This window comes from Fundulus heteroclitus, chromosome 9, assembly GCF_011125445.2.
Source record: "Fundulus heteroclitus isolate FHET01 chromosome 9, MU-UCD_Fhet_4.1, whole genome shotgun sequence".
NCBI classification, from domain to species: Eukaryota; Metazoa; Chordata; class Actinopteri; order Cyprinodontiformes; family Fundulidae; genus Fundulus; species Fundulus heteroclitus.
In genome coordinates this window covers 34,123,554-34,130,231 of record NC_046369.1, presented here as the reverse complement: position 1 = coordinate 34,130,231, position 6,678 = coordinate 34,123,554, and positions in this window count along the sequence as shown.

Below are 6,678 nucleotides of genomic sequence, written 5' to 3'. Positions count from 1 at the left end.
ATCCCCATTATCATGAAAACTAAAACAGATTTAACGTCATTTTACATCCTTCTCCTACAAACAGCTGTGAGCCCCTTAGAATGGGTGTCAATGCAAATTCTGGGCTGTTCAAAGTAAGAAATGCTCCAAATTGTCATGATTTAGGTTTTTGTTGTTTTTGTTTTGGACTTTTCTGGATTGATTATTCCTCTCCTCTCAGCCACCAGTCACCATCCTATCTGTCCAGCACCTTAATCTGCTCCACCTGCTGCTGCAATCATTAGTCTCCACTCTGCTCAGGTGTCGCTCTGCCTATATATACCTGCTTCATCCTGGCAGAACGGCTCATCTTGTTTCACTGCCTGCATGTGTTGTGTTCTCCAGCAGCATCGCTTGGTTTTGCCTGGTAGATTTCTACAGTTTTAAAAGCAACTCCATCCTCACAAGACTCCTGGTGGTAAAGGCTACCCCAAACCACCTCCCCCCGTTAGGGTTGGGGGTAGGGATAGAGCCGAGTAACCCTAACCTTAGCTGTCCTCTGTGAAATATACCAATTACAACGCAACAGCAGGAAATAAGAAGCCTCCAAGTGCGCATTGTCCATGAGTGGAATTAGAAATCTTTAATGAAGGCATAAGGAGAATATCAAGACATAATTGACAAAAAGAAAAACTGCTGTTGCTGAAGAAAGAATGTGAGTTAGGGGCAGAGAATTGCTGAACAAGTCAATGCATGAATGCTATGAGAGTTGATGGAGAATTAAAGCTGTATCACAATACACTCATTCAACACCTGCAAAAAGGAGTGAGTATGTGTCTAGGTGCAACCCGACAGGCATTTAAAAAAAACGTGGCAGCAAATCAAGATGAAGTATGACAACACAGTTTAACCCGGTAAGGTCCAGTTATAAGTTATTAGTTTAAGCTGTGTTAAAGGTGGCATCATTTAAGTTTAGAAATGTGCTGTAGCACTAACGGTGTTGGGGGGCGGGGGGGGGGGTAAACGTATGAATGAAAACTAAAATATATGAATGGAAAATTAGAGCTGAAAGTATCCAAATTTGATACAGAATAAATTCGTGCTTTTATTCTATGTATTTATGTTATTAATCTTGTGGGTCTCTGACTATGGAACACCTTCAAACTCTACTACTATAACTGAGTGCAACAGTATTGATGACAGTGCAGCTGCCTCTGAAAGATTTTCTGCATCTCCTAGGTTATTAAAAAGCTGCTGTTGGCATAAAAACGAAGAGCAGCACAAAGAAATTGTTCAGAACTGAGCGCATTTCCTCGAGTTTGAAAGTGATGTGCGGAATATTAAGATAAATCAATGAGAGTGGTGAAAAACGGTAACACATGGAAATATATTAGTCCAGAAATGATTAGACATTTAATCATAGTCTGATCAGCCTCACCTGACAGAGATTTCTGTGGAGTATTTGTGCTCCAGCATAAAGGCTCCTCCTGAAGAGGACACGCCTTGTCTGACACTTCCTTGTGCAGATCTCAGTTTAGAAGTAGGAAAAACTCAGAGTTAGCCCAAACAACTCCGCTCGGTAGCAGGGTTGTTTCACAAAGTAATTTGTTGTCATAATTTGACTCAGGGTAAAGGCTTCTGAGCTTTCTGAAACAGAAAAGCCAGGGTATGCAGGAATTTATGGCAGAAATGAATATCCACTGACCCAGCTTTCTGAAACAGGCCCTGGTATAAAAGCAGTTAAAAAGTGCAAAAATACTTCCCATCTTATTTCTGGCAGGTTTTCTGTAGCATTGTTTACGCTTGCGGCTTCCAGTGAGACATTGGCAACAGTTTGTTTTGGTAGTGAATAATAGGTGTGCGTTTTTAAACTAGAACACAAAACTGACACTGAGAAATGGTCAAATCAGTAAATCAGTAATAAATGCCCTCTCAGTAACTAGAAGAGAAATGGAAAACATCAAAACATTAAAGTATTAAACTGTATATTTGTACCTCTGTTCTTTTCCCTTAAGCAATGGAGTTGACGAAGCATCTGAATATACTAGTATTCATAATCAGAGTCGCTTTCTTCAGGTTATTCTCCCCATATCTGAAAGATGAGGGTGCAGCCATGGTTTATATTATGTCACATAAAATGAAAACGTTAATACGAGATTTAATCCAGATGTGCTCTGTAGACAGTTTTTTTTAAAATGTGAGATTCATTGTCTGTAAATCGCAAAGTTTTTGCAAAGCATCATGGGTCATATGAGTGATGGTTTAAGTGAGCACTGTTTTATTGATTTTTACTCTGCTTCTCTTTGTTATCAGTCAGCAATGTGTAATGCTTTAGTTGCTCCCTTTGCTGTAGCTGGAAGATCATCCGTGGCACTAGGCCTCCTTCCTTGTCTGACCATTGCTTCATTGTAAAGACAAACTAATGCAAATGACAGTTTCAAAGTTCCTTAAAACAACCTCACCATAAACATCTGTGATGTTTTTGAGGTTAGAGTGGGTTTAAAACAGTAGATGTTTGCAATGGTCTTCAAGCCACAGGTCCTCTGGGAGCGACTACATGGTGAGACACCTGAGCCGCTGTCCATCTTCTGTGTACATCCTGAGCTGATGTTTGTCTAAAAAAAAAAAAAAAAAAAAAAAAAAACTATTTCTCCACGGTAACACGTGGAGACAATAAAAAGTCTTGCTTCTTGAAAACTAGTGTGGATTTCTACTAAATGAAGATATCAACAGCCATCAACTGCAGGTAAGATATTAACTATTTCTAACATTTTCAAAGAACCTCCTTTTAAAAATCCTGAACTTTTAATAATGCTAATGATCTCCACCCAGACTTTATTTTTGCTTACAGCCTTTATTTTTACTTCCCATTCATATGATGGGAACCATTGCATCAGTTAACGTGTTTGAGTGGACGCCAATCAGGAAGCCACATAAATCTTACGGTCCTGTAGCTGAGGATACACAATTTATTAGAGTTCCTGGGCTTTTGCTCATGTGTTTATAAGAACACATTAGCGGCCATTTCTGTGGAGATTTCTTCAGATTTACAGGATCCAACTCATCTCTAAGAGCTAATCTGCAGTTCAGGTTTGCTGTGAGAACAGCACTCACAAATGCAATGCAAACTGCCAGAAAAAAAACTAATTTCCGGATCAAACTGGGATATCATCTTACAATGTGACACCTCCAGAGGGAGATGTGTGAGCCACACCAGCTCACATTTGAAGAAATCATTAACTATTAAGAACACGTGGAAGTGGCTGACTCGTAATGGTCGCAGAGCAGCACGAAAGCAGCAATGCCAGCTGAAATAGTAATGAGTTTTCCTGTGAAGATGTCAGTCTAATCTCATATCCTTTGAGTTCTAAAGACTTTTCGTGGGATTCCAACAACGAACCTAATGTTGTGCTCTCGTTCAACAGGTACTGGGGAGCAAGTAAAGGGTGTCTCGTGTTGTTTCTGTGTTTCACTTCAGTTGCTTCTGAATTCCTGAATCCTCCTTTCTTCTAAAAACCAAAAGACAGAGAAAACATTTAGCTGTAAGCAGATGCTGTGCATTCAGTGGTCCTGCAGCAGAACCTGAAGCTGGACTTTCTAGACTCTGATTGCTGCTCTTGAAGGCATAAGAGCTAAACTGCTGATTATTCTTTCAAAAGAAAGGAAAGATTAAAAAGGGATAAGGCAAGTGCAACTAAACTGACATATTTAAATTATTTGACATTGCCCTGTACTGTAGCGTGCTCCAGAGCTCAGGTTAAAAGGTTAGAGGGTCATAAATCTGACATACACGATATATTTAGTCTGTTCTCAGAGGCATTGCCCGGCGCTCACCTCACTCTCCCAGCCGCCTCATGTTTTATACATATCACCTTTCACACTCAATCTTCATCTCTCATATTCCCCAGGCAGACACTGTACAACTAGAGAGATCCGGGCTTCGTTTCTGTTCAGTGTTTTTCTTTCAGGTGTGGTTTGGGGATCTTGATGGTTTAGGATACCGGGAGAACCATTCCTGGGTTTTGAGTATTGTGTCAGTGCAGATTTCAGGAAGGCCCTCAAACCCAAATCCTCGAAGGTTGGTGCCCTGAAACTTTTAGATGTGTCCCTTGCCCTACTCTGCAGTCAGGCTCTGAAGAGCTCTGCTGATGAGCGCATATTGGAGGCTGGCCTGTTAACGCACCTAAAGGTTTCAGGACAGCAGCCCTCGTGGACTGGACTTCGACACCACTGCCTTAAATAAACTTGGAAGCTGAACCTGTGCTATATACAAAGAAGGGTGTCAAATTTGAAGAGCCTCGTCCTCAGCATTACAGGTCACTCAAGTTTTCTTTTGTACAAAAAGTGACAAAAGCAGTTTAACACTAATTAAAGGCCCCACTGGTGTAATTAAACCTAAATAAAAGCAACTCACATTGCAACAGCTATTAAACGTTTTAATGTCTTCTAATTAATTTTTGAAATATCCTCTGTGCCGGGTGACTTTTCGACTCAGCAGGATGGTCCTGCAGCTGCCTATAACCACCTCCCTGTCTACTTGTGATGCCACCTCTTTGGTGACATCCCCTGTTCCCTTTGGAATGGAATGGTGTACACAGCCACTGTTCATCTTTCATGTAAGAAAACTAGCTCACACCACTAAGCTTAAGCTGATTTGTTTGGTTCCAGTACTCAGAACCTACCTAATACTATGTTTTAGTCAGGAACCAGAGTGAAATGGTCAGGTCCCATGTTTACTTTTTGTACCATGTGTCTTAAGTTGAGTCTGCTCACTCGGAACCAACAAACGTATGGCTATCAAGACATATCAAAGAGATCAGTGAGATACTTGTTTTAGTAGGTTCTGTTTTCCTCCAGTCCCAGTCATATCTTTGCCCTCTCTCCCTCAGCCTAATTACCTTCATATCCTTCCCCTGCTCTAATTGCTACACCTGCCTTTCCTTCCTCTGTCATAAACCACAGCTGTTTGTGGTTTTGTTCTCTTTTATTTGCTTTACAGTCCTCTGTTTCCATTTTGTCAATTACTTTACCTTCCTCAGAGCCAGGTGTAGACTGGCTTTCAAACCTTTTCAGTTTTCTAAATGTAATTATCCTTAGTAAGGACTGATTAGGACACATGGTTCAATGCATTTTTTTAACTTAATAATACAAATTGGTTTTGAGTTATTTTTCACCTTTGGGGTATGTCTTCTGCTTATCTGGTTGCACAGGATTGGTTTTAAATGACCATCAGAATATCTGGAGCATTAATATGGGCGACAGTGGCACATGAGCTAGGGAGTTTGTCCTGTAACTGCAGGTTGCCAGTTTGACCCCCAGCTCCGACCATCTCAGTTGTTGTCTCTTTGGGCAAGATACTTCACCTGCTTTACCTACTGCGATGGTCAGAGGGCTCTGTGGCACTGATGTATGGCAACCACACTGCTGTCAGTCTGCCCCAGGGCAGCTGTGGCTACAATGTAGCTCACCGCTGTCAGAGTGTGAATGAGTGTGGGAATGACTGAATGTCTGAATGTGTGAACCGCTTTGGGATCTTCTGGACTTAAAAAAGTGATATCTATACAAGTCCCTTTGTTCTCTTTTGTTCTCCAATCAACGGGTTTCTACTGATCCTGTAAAAAAATCCAAGGCAAGGATTTTCATTTTCTTGGATTTGAGGCCAATGACCTCCATGGTTTAGATGTTTCTTGGTTTCTAGGACCTGATGTGAATGGGTGGTTCATTACCAGAAAATTTGAGAATATGCAGAGGATATCGTTCAACCTTTTGGATCTGCATGTTTTGATCAGGGACGCATCTACAACATGCAGGACAACCACAGCCATTGTGCATCAATGATCCAAGGAGGAGGGAGACATTTTCACAAGAAACTGCAAACCCAAGTAGAGCTTCAACTGTAATGTTCCTGAAGAACCTGTTTTTAATGAACAAGCTGTTCTGTGTACCGATGTCACAGGAGAGTTTGTCGTTTGCCTAAATGTTGCAGCAAGTTAACACCATGTTTGTATTTCACAGGTTTAGATCTTCTGTTTGCACAAATACACAAAAGCAGCTAAGATGCTAAGTAAGTCTTCAAAGAAATTCATTTAGTCCAATTCGTATTGAGTGGCAGGTACCAACTGCAAGCAATGTCTTTGGGACTTCATCAGCTAGCTGTCAAGAACGAGAGACTGATTCAGGACCCAATATTCAGGCCGAACAAGCAGGGTGAATGAAAAAGCAGGTTTAATGGAGGCAATCTAAACAATACAGGGGCAGGCAAAATTCAGTGGTCAGAATTACAGTCCAAAAACGGTACACAAAACTGGCGGTCCAAAACAGGCAGGAATACAAATGGAATAAGGCAAGCTCCAATAATCCAAGGGAAGAATCAGGTCAGCAAAATGAGTAAGCAGTCAGAACAGGGCAGGAAAAAACAGGTACAGGGTTCAGGCTGGCTCAGAAATGCTGGAGGCAATTGGGTAAAGTCGACAGGACAAACCAAAAGGGAATGCTGGACCAAACTCACCAAAGGCTCAAAAGACAATGATCTGGCCTCGTGCAGGAGACAGAGGCAGGTATAAGTAGGGGAGTGAGCAGGTGAATTGAGTAGAAACTAATTACAGGAAAACAGGTGGAACTAATCAGAGGCAGGGAAGTGACTGACAGAACCGAACTGATAGGTTGGTGACTGCTGACAGGGGAGTGACAAACTGATTGGGTGAAAACAGGGAGGTGAAC